Here is a 12,110-nt window from a genome sequence, read left to right as displayed (position 1 = left end):
ACCACATCTCATTTCCTTCTTGAAACAGCCCCACGAGGCAGCACAGGATTACTCCTCCTCTGCAGATGGAGAGGCTGAAGCTGAGTGAAGCTGCCCCGGCGACACCGTGCAGCGCCTGCGCGGACAGGAGGCGGGCGCCCCGGTTTCAGCGCGGACTCTGTGGCTTCATTGCAGAATGAGCGCAGGCACCGCAGCATTTCAACCCTGTGTGTTTCAGCCACCTGAGGCCAGATCGCTATTAAGAGACAGATGCGATTTCTGATTCACGAAGAATTGGTCTGATGGTGCTAGAATGCTGCCTGAGCTCTGTGCAAGGTGTGGGGCAGCGCGGGGAGGGTGCAGCAGCCTAGCGGGACAGCCGGCAGCCCTCAGCACAACGGCATTTGGTCGAGGCCCTGCTGTCCCTTGGGAAGTTAGATCATGTGCTTTCTGAAGTTCTAGCATCCAAGAATGGTGGAAATCAAGCAGAACATTGGTGTGGTTTGAGTTATTTTCGTCACTTTCCACAAAATCCTGCAAGGGAGAGATGGGCTTCCACTAGGGCTAGCTCCTACGCAAACAGAGGGGGAAGGAAATACAACATTTTCTAACCCAGGCCTTGTGTCCGTTAAATGAGCATTTTTACAAAGCTAAAAAACAGCAAAATATGGCCCAAAGCTAAACAATAGCCAAAGTGAAACAGTTCTAAATGAGGGCTGTGGAGCAGGAACCCCAGCAGAAGTTAAAACTGTGACCCAAGACTTTACCAAGCATCTTTTAAGAACTCGATGCAGACAACGCAAGTCAATGCACTAGCAAGGATCAGGTGAAGAGTGTTATCATAGTCACCATTAATTTAATAGCTAAGGGGACAGACTCAGTGACAGAGGCCAGTGAGTAAAACAGATGAATATTCAGGCCTAAAAACTGCATCTGGACACAAAGAAATGGGGCTGTGGTTATTTGCACATTACAATGATCAGAAGTAAATAGGCTATATGCCCATTGGAGTGTTGAAGGAATCGTTAATATATTTCTAAAGAAATCTCAGGCCCAGTCTGAGACTACAAAAGCCCGAAAATATGCTGGATTCCCTGGTCCCACATCCCACACTGCACAGTGTCAAAATCATGCATCCTCTGGGAAGGACCAGCTCCCTAGTGCCCACGTCAGAGGTGGCAATGGAGGATGATTGACAAGGAGGACCCTTCTGAAGGCGGAGCCAAAAGCCATGAAGACACAGTTCAAGACGATGCTCCTGGAGACAGTGGGTGGGGGCCACATGGGCCAGCCAAGGAACCCAGTCCACTGCCGGACGGAGAGGCCTTTTCACTCCTGCCTAGCAGGGTGGGTCCATCATGTAAACCAGTGATCTCTGTGTTTCTCTTTCCTCCCTTTTCTGAATGGAAGATTGACATTTTAAAATTGTGGTTATTTTATCTTTCCTCTCAAGGAGAAAAGGTAGGGTAGGTTGGGAAAAAATGGCCTGTCTTTTAGTTCATAGGTCACCAGCCATAAGAAGCCACATCTGGGACTGATGGAGCAGACTGCCCACACACAAGCTAGATGCAGAAACTGGGTGTGATTTGGGAGTGGTGGCTTGGGAATCAGAATGCGCTCTATGTGGAAGAGCAATGTCTGTGGAAATCAGAGAAATCAGAGTGGCAGATGCAGCAGACATTGCTAGGGGCCTTTCCCATATTCATTCTTTGTTGGTAGCATATCCTTATTTTATTAAGGGTAGCAATGTGCCATCAAAAAACTACATTTCCCAGCTTCCATTGCTGGTAGTTATGGCCATGTGACTAAATGCCGACCAATGAGATGCAGACAGATTATGTGTGATCTTTGCAGAGAAACGCCTTTTTTCCCCCTTTTCTCTTTTCCCCAGTTTCTACCTAGAATATGAACATGATAGGTGGAGTTGCACTCACTGTCACTGTTTTAGTCCATGAGAAGACCTGAAAATGAAAATAATGTGACAAGAACTCAGAACATAAATATCAGTGAAGCTGCCATGTTACCTACAATGTTTGCTCATTGCCAGATTTCTATTACAGGAAGGGTGAGAAACAAACCTTCTGTTCTGTTTAAGCTATTGATCTTCTATATCCTCTTCTTTAGCTGGAAGTAGAATATAATTCTTACCTGATTCAAGCTCATCACCTACGCTCTTGGTGTCAATTTTTGCATCTGTAAAATGGGGATTAAAAAAAAAACTATATCCAAGACTTCTTTGTGAGAATTTAAATGACATAATATATTTTAAAAGTCCAGCTCCAAACTTGTCACATAATAATTGCTGGATAAATAGAAACTATTCCTGCATTTACTACTATTACTAGTAGCATTATTATATAATCACAAATGACTAGGTCAAGCCAAGATCGAAACATAAGTATTCTAACAGCCAAACCTTTGCTTTTGCAGTTTGTAATCTTACTAATTCTCAACACCTTACCCTGAGCTACAGATAGACTCAAAGCACCAGAATAAAGGGCAGAAATATTTGAGGCCCAGATGAGGAAGGTTTGCTGCAAGCAGCAGGCAGAGGTTAGAGCAGGATCAGCCTGCTTTTTCTGTAAAGAGCCTTATAGTAAACATTCTTGCTTTGCAGGCCATACGGGTTCTGTTGCAGGTGTTCAATGTTGCCATCACAGCATAAAAGCAGCCATGGGCAATGTGTAAATGAAAGAACATGGCTGTATTCCAACAAAACTTTATTTACCAAAAAGGCAACAGGCTGGCTTTGGCCAGCAGGGCCTGGTTTGCCAATCCCCTGCCTAGAGGGATGCCCTGTGAGAAAAGACGCAAAAGAGATATGGAGGAGGCCCTAGTTCTACAGCAATCTGTCCCAAGGCCCGGAGAAGGTCACAGATGCCCCTGTGCTCCCTCCAGCTTGTCCCCCAGCGCTCAGCACCTCAACACCGTGCTCTTCCTGGGCTCAGAACAAGGCGTGTGCAGCTGCACACCCCCTACATGAACGTTTCCTCCTCACCCCCACTCCATCTCACTGGACTAACTCCTACTCATCCTGCAGTTCCCAGCCTAGACGCTTAACTATCACACCTTTCAGAAAACCTTCCCGGCCCCAAGCCCACGGCACTGTGCTGCATCACCCGGTCGCCTCCTTTGTCACACTCGGCTCAGGCACAGACTCTGTGCTCAGGTGCTAGGAGGATACTGCTGGGGCTCACACTGCTTGCTCAGGAGTCATCAGAGAAGGAAGTTTCAAGCCGGAGGTCAAACACAGGGGGAGCTTGGCAGAATGCGAGGAGAAAAGAGCAGGAGTTTGGGGTCCCAGGGCCAGGCAGAGGCATGCAGGTCAGCTGTGAGCACCTCCTCCTCACCTCCCCTCTGCCCCAGCGAGCAGCATCTGCCCAGTCCCACTCCCTGTAGGTGCTCTGCCAGAGGCCGCATCACCAGCAGGCTGTTAACCTTGGTAATGAAAAGCAACAACTTTATGGGCACCAGAAACTAGCTAAGCTCATCAATTTTATTCATAATAGAAAATTATTGCTTGAAGGCAGGGCACAGTGGCTCATGCCTGTAATCTCAGCACTTTGGGAGGCCAAAGCAGGCAAATGGCTTGAGGTCAGGAGTTTGAGACCAGCCTGACCAACATAGTGAGGCTCCGTCTCTACAAAATAAACATACGAAATATTAGCCAGGCATAGTGGTGCTCACCTGTAGTTCCATCTACTCAGGAGGCTGAGGCATGAGAATTGCTTGAGCCTGGGAGGCAGAGGCTGCAGTGAGCCGAGATTTTTCCATTGCACTCCAGCCTGGGCAACAAGAGCAAACCTCCATCTCAAGAAAAAAGAAAAAAGGAAATTAATGCTTGGAAAGAGTAAGCCAGCAGCAGTAAGGACCTCTGGTTTCAAATTGTTCTGTGAGGAAAATGCACTAGGAGAGAAGAAAAGACACACACACAATACCCTTAAGGGTGAACAAACTGTATCTCACGTAAATGGTAATGCAGATATAATACGCAAATGATATAAGCAAATTGCAATGGGAAGGGGAGAAGGGAAAAGACATGTATATATTTACACTCACCAGACTACGGAGGATTCACCACCAGACTGGGAAGCAGCAGGCTGGGCTCCAGAGTCAGACACTCGTTCATGCACAGATGAGGAGAGGTCTCACGAAGCTTCAGTGCAGTCTGGGACCTGAGCTCTGTTGTTACTTGTTACAAGTTGTTTGTCATGAGGCCCAGTCACGAGGGCACTTCATGATTGGGCTCAAGGAACACAAAAACGGCAACTTGCTTTTGCGATTGTCTGTTGTTTTTCAGTAACTAATGTATAGGAATAAATTGAAATAGAGATTTCTCCAAAACAGCGCTGGATGAACCCCTGAAGAGGCTCACACAACCTGTTCCGGGACTTGGTGACCATTGTTTGTGTCCACATTCAGTTGAGTCCAAATTAATATTTAACTTTTCCTCCACACAAATATGAGCTGGGAGGTGCAGAGTTTCCTGGCATTGAGGGTTACTTTCCCCTTTATTACACCCCACCAGAAGTACTGTCTTATTTTTATGGGGGTATTCTTTGTTTTCCAGTTCCAGGAATTCCATTTGTATTAGGAAGAGGTAGGGGAGGACAGTCTACCTCTGTCCTTTCCCCTCCCCTCATGTCATTGGAATGAAGAGGGTATGGGTGCAGCCCACGGTGGGCAGCTTTTCCTCCTCTGGCCCTAACCCACCAGACAGCATCTGGTTCTCAACGCAGAGCTTTGGGGAGTGGGGTGGGGGAGAAAACAGGAATGGAGAATAGAAGAAAAGAAAGAGAGAAGGAGGGAGGGAGAGGGGAGAAAATGCAGCGCTAACTGGCATTGACCAAGAGCCAAGCACGAGCTAAGCACGTTATGGGCTTTACCTCTTTAATCTCATTTAACTTTCACAACAATCCTCTGAAGTTGGAATGATTTTCCGTGCTCTCGAGATGAGGAAACTGTGTCTCAGGAAAAGTAAGTAAGCTCTCAACACCTGTTACTCAAACCTGGGCCTTGAGACTCATGCCCATGCTGCCCAGGGCAGCCCCCTCCATGGTGCCCACCGCGGCCGCCGGCTCTGCAGCCCCTCGCTCACTCCTGTCCTGCAGCCCCGTGCTGAGGCTGCATTCTGGCATCCAGGATCCATCCGGAGCTGCCGCGATTCCAGGGCGGCTCATGACTGTGTAATTAAGGGGAAGGCAGAGGCGTCGCCAAATAGGACCAAGGGCCGACTGCAGAAGCTGCCAATCCTCCATACAGACGCACGCACGGTGCTCCTCTGAGGGATGGGGAAGCCGTGGGGCCTCCTGTGGAGAAGCACATCCCATCTGCACTGCAAGAGGAAGCGTTTTGGTTAAGAAACAGCGCCTTATGCTCTTCACACAAATTCACCCAGACTCAGGAGTCAACAGCTGCTTGACTTTCCTGAAAACGGCTGGTGCAAGCCTTCTCCAGGAGCACATGAAGTGGCCAGTCATGGCTGCCTCTGCGGAGAGGAAAATATGCTTGAAACTGAATTGCTTCCAGAAGGGAACTGTAACAAACTGTAACAAATCTTTTAGTTTGACCCTCCTGCTCACTGCGTAGAAGGAACGTGTGGTGAATTTTGGCTAGATATGGGGCCACTGGGGCAATGTGGTTTGGGTTAAGAGTGTGAGCTTCAGTGTGGCACATACCAGGCTCAAATCCATACCCTACCCTCACTGCGCTTACTTCAGATAAGTTCTTCAACCTCTGGGTAAGGCTCCATGCTAATAAGCTGTAATAATAACCCTGACACAGTCACTGTAAGGACTGAAGAGGCGACACATGGGTGGAACTAAGCACTTGGTAAGCTCCCCATACGTGTGGGCAGTTACGGAGCAGAGAGAATGCAGGCCTGACACTGGGAGGGCAGGTCAGGGGTTGTTTTTTGCTGGGACAATTCTCAACATGTGTTTTTCCCTACAACCGCCCTACTTCACCTATCATTGAGACGTAATTGAAATATGGCTTCTCCAAAAATTCAGGAAATCAGGGTCTAAAGAAGTTCTATTGTTAGGCATAGGCATATACAGTGTCATATGGTCTCCACTCCACCCACCCCTCCTGCCCCAGCAGATCCAGCATGCCGTGCCTGGAAACAGGAGAGCTTCACAGGGCACTTACGGAATCCACCAAGCATCTCCTCCTAAGGGCCACTAGGACCAGCCCACAGACATGGGAAAGCACTGACTACCTTGTTTGCTGTGATGTTTCAGTACATAACTCCTGTTCTCCTAGAGCATTTCTCTTTTGTAAGTGAATTGGTATAGTGCTTGAATCCAGAAGGAGGGATCCTGGACTCCCCTCGTAAGCTCCCGGGAGCTTAAGAAATCAGCTGACAATTTCCTGTTGTCGAATTGTTCTAGCAGCATGAATGCGTCCAGCATAGACTCTCCCTGGTGTGAACTGGCCTGAAAGTTTTTACACCATCCTTTGGCAAGGAAGATGAGAAGCTTTTCCATGAAGGAGTACACACAGCCCATGCATGACACAGCTCCAGGTATGTGCTCATTGTGATAGGAAAGGGCATCGGGAGGCCGAGCACCTTCAGCAAGAGGCCTGTGAGAAGTGATTATCTAGAGGGTGTCGCTTCCATTCCCAACTCATCCCAGGCAGAGGTGATTCTCACCTTGCATTCGGGGCCACAAATGAACGCTCTTGCAAATAGGCAGCACAGAAGAGCATCTTCATCCAGACCTCTTGAGTTAACTCTCATAGGAAACATTAAGGCCATGACTATCCCATCCCAGGACTTTATTATGGTGTGTTTTAAATGCCATTCACCCTCCAGGTGGCCCCTCTGCTCACAGAATAAGTTCTCTGTGGTCTTAAATCTGTTAGCAAAATGAGGATGTAAATCCTCAGTGACTTGAGCCTGCTGTTCATATTTCTGAATAATCTGGGAATTTTGAAAGCTTGGAGGTGACCGACCCTGATTTTAAAATGTACCCAGGATTTATTTTAATTGGACACGACAAGGCCAACAGATCGGGAGACGCTTGTCTTTGAAAAGATAGTTTGTTACAGTTCCCAAGAGGAGGGGCAGTCCATACCACCCCGCTCAGGGCCACGTGGAGAAGCACCAGGCTCAGTCAGGGGTGGGGACGAGAGGAGAACTTGGGCAAAATCCTTGGGAGTGGCGAAAAGGAATGGGGAGGCAGGGGGAGGGCTGGGCAGGCTCAGGCCTGGGTAGTTTGGGATTCCGGAAGGCTCTGGTTACACGGGCAGTCTCTAGCTGCCCGGCACCTGGCCCTGGGATGATTAGGGCAGGGAGATAGTGTCCCAGGCTGCAGGATCCTGATCACGGGAGCTCCAGCCTGGTGGGTTTGCATATCAAAGACCTGCTGGCAGGCAAGTTGTTGGTGATCTCCAGGAATTAGCAAACCCTGGGAGAGGCAGTCTCTCTCTGGGTCCTCAAGGGCATCATAAAATACAGAAAATAAAAACATAATTAATAAAACGTTTTCCAGTGGTCATGTTGCATTTGAGTTATAAAGTGTTTTATGAGTAGTGTCATTAGTCTTATTGCTATACATGGTCTTCCTGTCTATACCCTTCTTTTGAATCATTATCAACATAATGTTAAATTCAGTCCAGAGGAAGCACTAAAGAATCCTCCACAGAACCTCAAAAGGGGGCCCTGCACATTCTCCTCAAACATTCACAAGGGTGTGGCTCTGTGGTGCCAGCAGCACGGCCCTCAGCAAGCTGGTGGGCATGGAAAGCTGTGTTTCTATCCTACAGTTTCAACAAGCATAGCTCATCCTATGCCCTGGATAAAAGAAAGGAGAAAGAGCGAGACGTGAGTGCCAGTGTGGACGCCGTAAGCCATGAGGAGAAAGCCAGCATCCCTGCGGGCGCCTGTGTTCCTTACTTCAAGGGGTGGAGGGGCTCCTCAGTGTACCCTGGGAACCTGGCTGCTCAGAAGGACATCTTTAGCAAACTCCAAAGCAGGGCTCCTGGCCCTAGAAAAGGATAGCATTTTACCTCACAAATGGGACTCACAGACGTATTTATCAAATTATTATTATTTCACAAGGTAACGCTCAATTTTATACATTTTTTTGTTTCTTAATGTTGTCTATAACCTACCAAACTGATTTCACAAGCAGTCATGGGTTTTAACCTGCAGTGTGAAAAAGCTGCTCTAAAGAAACGCAAAGCCTTCCAGGAGACTCAGTGAGACGCCACGGCCGATATCGTACAGGTAGTTTATTTTTAACTAAATATATTGACTCTTTTTATAAATATGACATATTTTCCATGTAAAAATTCAAACATGTGAAATCCCCCCAAAAAAGAGGGAAAAAAACTCTCTCAGACCTGAAGACACTCACCACTTGCTTTTTAGTGACCTCCCTTTCAGAATATTCCCTTTCACGTATAGACATGGATATACCCTACTATACAATGGGCATTGCAGGATACTGTCCAGGCTATAGGATACTATACATGCCGTTCTATTATTCTGTTTCATGAAAAATGGCATTCAAGTCTCTTCATTTTCATCACTATCTTTAAGGGTTAGTGTTTTATTGTAAGGATCTCCAATAATTTGCTCTACCAATTCACTATTGATAGGCATTTTCAATGTTCCCATTGTTTTACAATTATAAATGATACTTTAATGAACATCCTTGAGTATGCATCTCTTTATGCCACTGTAATTTTCTACTTATGGTAAACCTGGAAGTGGACTCATTGATTCAGAGAGTAAACACTTTTATATTTAATACGTAGTACCGAACTGCCCCCAAAATGATATGACAACTCTCCCTAATAGCACTTAAGATTGTCCAAATCCTCACAACACCTCTAACACTGGGTTTTGTCCATTTAAAATTTTTTTCAATACAATAAGAGAAAATATCTTATTATTGTTGGTATTTGCATTTTTTTAATTTTTAGTGAGGATGAGTATCTTTGCGTAGGCTAATTATACATTTGTATCTCTTTTGTATGTTTGTGTGTGCAAATTACCTGTTCAAACCCTTCACCCATTTTTCTCTTTTGAGTTGTTCTTGTTCTTTTCTTACTGATTTGGAAGAAGAAATGATGTTCAGTGGTTGAGCATGAGCTCAAAGTCAGACTGTCCAGGTTCAACCTCCTGTCACGTTTTTAAATCTGCATAAGCCCAGGCAAGAGTTGAGCTCTCCATGTCTCTGTTTGTTCATTTGTAATCTTGGATAGTAATTATGGTAATGATATCTCCTTCTTAGAGTTGTGAGCATTATATGCATTAGCGAGTCCAACATCCATAAGCCTGTGCCTGGCACATAGTAAGTATTCAATAATACTATGTTAAGGATAGGGTGAAAGTCAAGGTGTTTTTACAATTATGTCGCATGGACATCAACCCATTAGGATGGAAATCAGCTGCAGCACTGGAGCAGCATCCTGAAGTCACTGTCTGAGTCTGTATTGTGCTGCTGCAATGGAATACCACAGTCTAGGTCATTGATAAAGAACAGAGATTCATTTCTTACAGTTCTGGGGGATGGGAAGTCCAAGGTCGAGAGGACCTCATCTGGCAAGCACACTCTTGCTGTGTCATCCCATGGTGGAAGGTGGAAGGACAAGAGAGTGCAAGAGAGCAAGAGACAGAGAAGGGGGACTGAACTCATCCTTTCCTCAGGAGCCTAATCCCATGATAACTAACCCACTCCCAAGATGAGTAACTGACTCCCACAATAACTAACTCACTCCCAAGATAAGTAACTGACTCCCACAATAACTAACTCACTCCCAAGATGAGTAACTCACTCCCACAATAACTAACCCACTCCCAAGATAAGTAACCGACTCCCATCATAACTAACCCACTCCCAAGATGAGTAACTGACTCCCACAATAAGTAACCCACTCTCAACATGAGTAACTCACTCCCAGGATAACTAACCTACTCCTGAGATAAGTAAACTCACTCCCAGGATAACTAACCCACTCCAGAGGTGAGTAACTCACTCCCAGGATAACTAACTCACTCCTGAGACAAGTAACTCACTCCCAGGATAACTAACACACTCCTGAAGTAACTAACTCACTCCCAAGATAACTAACCCACTCCTGAGATAGTAACTCACTCCCAGGATAACTCACTCACTTCCAGAATAGTTAACTCACTCCTGAGACAAGTAACTCACTCCCAGGATTACTAACCCACTCCTGAGATAGTAACTGACTCCCAGGATAACTAACCCACTCCTGAGATAGTAACTGACTCCCAGGATAACTAACCCACTCCCAAGATGATGGCATTAATCCATTCACGAAGACTGAGCCCTCATGACCTAATTACCTCTTAAAGATCCCATCCCTCAAAAGTGTGCATTGAGGATTAAGTTTCCGACACATGAACCTTGGGGGACACATTCAAACCACAGCAGACATTAATCTATACATTCCTGAATGTGGGAAAAGGTAGAGCTGGTCCCAGGGAAGTCAGTGGCAGGGTCCACAGCCTTGGGAGACTCAGACAGGCAGCTATCTGCCAGCTGGTGTGGGGGGGGCTGTCGTGTTCTAACTCGAAGACAAACTGTGCAGCCCTCACCAGCCTGGCATCACCACCAGCATGCCATGTGTGAGGCAGAAGGCTTCCAGGTTCTCAGTGGTCTTCCACCTTTGTTTGTGGTTTTCTAAAGCTTTACAATTTTATGTGATCAGAATGATCTATCTTCCTTCATGCTTCTGGAAGGCCTTAGCCACCAAAGAGTATACAAATATTCATTCATGTTTTTGTTCAGTATTTTTCCGGACTCCTTTGAATATGTAAAATCTCAGAGAGTGAATTTCCATTTTCCATGGCTGTTCAGCTTTTTGAGCAGATACATTCTCATTGCCAGAAGACCTATTATGTAGGTTACAACTTAATTTATACAAATATATATAAAGTATATATATACCAATGTATAAATATAATATTTATATCTGCAATAAGAAATAAGAGGCCTTCAGTTGCTCCACAGTTCTGTGGTGCATGCCCAGCTCCCTGAGGCCCACAGATGAGCCTGGGTCCCGTTGGTCATGCTCAGAGCTCCCTGAGTCCCTCCTGAGCACAGCTCCCCATTACATTTACAGGTGCTTATTTGATGAATGGTTGTGTCTCCCACACACTTCAGTAAGTTCCACAAGGACAGATAATGTCTCAGCTCACCATTCTGGCCCCAGAGACAAGCACAGAGCTGAGAGTAGAGTGCATGCCACAGATAGAGAGCAGGAGGGAAGACAGGGAGAGAGAGTGATGAGAATGAGCCGGGGGTGGGGAGACAGAGAGCAAGAGAGAGCAGGGAGGAAAGAAGCATCAGTCTTTGTGCCTTTGTTCCTCCCCACCCCCAGCCCATCACTCCACTGGGCTCACCCAGAAATAGGTGCCCAGAACAGATGGTTCAATTAAATTGAATATAGTTGAATTGCAGGTGGCTGTTCGGCTCCCAGAACCCAGCGTGCAGACGCGCCTGTGACTGACCACCTATGCAGTCTCCAATCTAGCTATTTGTGTATGTCTCTTTCTCTCATGAGACTGGAAAGTCCTCGAAAACAAGGACCTTCTATCATTCATTCTTATATCCTCGCCCTCCTTACACTGAGTTTGAGCTCAGAAAATGTTTGGCAAATGAGAGACAGAACCGTGCAGCACCCTAGCCTGAGCCTGGGGCAGCACAGCCTGCAGCAGCCCAGCCTCCAGCAGCCCAGCCTCCAAGGCTCCTCCCATCAGTTCTCAGCCTCAGCAGCTCCCTCGCCCCAGCCAGCATCCCTACACCTCCGTCCCACATTAGCAATAGTTATTGGATGTGTAAATTACCATCAATGGAGTGACAAAGACTCAATTAAAGAAGGAGATCTGAAGTCAAAGCTGTCACCTCAGAGAAATCAGCCTTGATAGATAACAGCAGCAGCTCTGCAGGGCAAGTACTCAGAGGTAAGGGCTGGAGGGACCCCTTCCCTCACCCCTGGCCCGCTTTGTGTGGGAGAAGGGTGGGATCTGTCAGGGACTGCTGTCACCTCCCTGCCCGGGCAGGCCCTGAGGAGGGCCGGGAGCCACAGGGAAGCTCTCTGCATCATCCACCTCCTCCAGCCCTCTGAGAAAGAAGAGCCTGTGCAAAGAC

General features: G+C 46.8%; 1 protein-coding gene across 6 annotated transcripts in view; it reads right to left on the bottom strand.

Annotated features, from left to right (window-relative positions):
- Positions 1-8,037, bottom strand: part of LOC100614081 (uncharacterized) — a 42,514-nt gene extending 34,477 nt beyond the window's left edge. The window contains exons 1-3 of one of the 6 annotated variants that reach the window (XR_010147721.1): positions 4,039-7,963; positions 3,667-3,789; positions 3-2,172 (exon numbers count right to left, since the gene is read on the bottom strand). The gene's annotated coding sequence lies outside the window, so the exon portion shown is untranslated. Of the gene's footprint in view, positions 1-2; positions 2,173-3,666; positions 3,790-4,038 lie in introns of all 6 variants that reach the window. The other 5 variants (XR_010147720.1, XM_063784625.1, XM_063784622.1 and 2 more) reach the window with 5 other exon arrangements.
- Between the last annotated feature and the right edge of the window lie 4,073 nt (positions 8,038-12,110).

This window comes from Pan troglodytes, chromosome 9, assembly GCF_028858775.2.
Source record: "Pan troglodytes isolate AG18354 chromosome 9, NHGRI_mPanTro3-v2.0_pri, whole genome shotgun sequence".
Classification (NCBI taxonomy): Eukaryota; Metazoa; Chordata; class Mammalia; order Primates; family Hominidae; genus Pan; species Pan troglodytes.
This window is presented reverse-complemented; position numbering and strand designations above follow the sequence as displayed.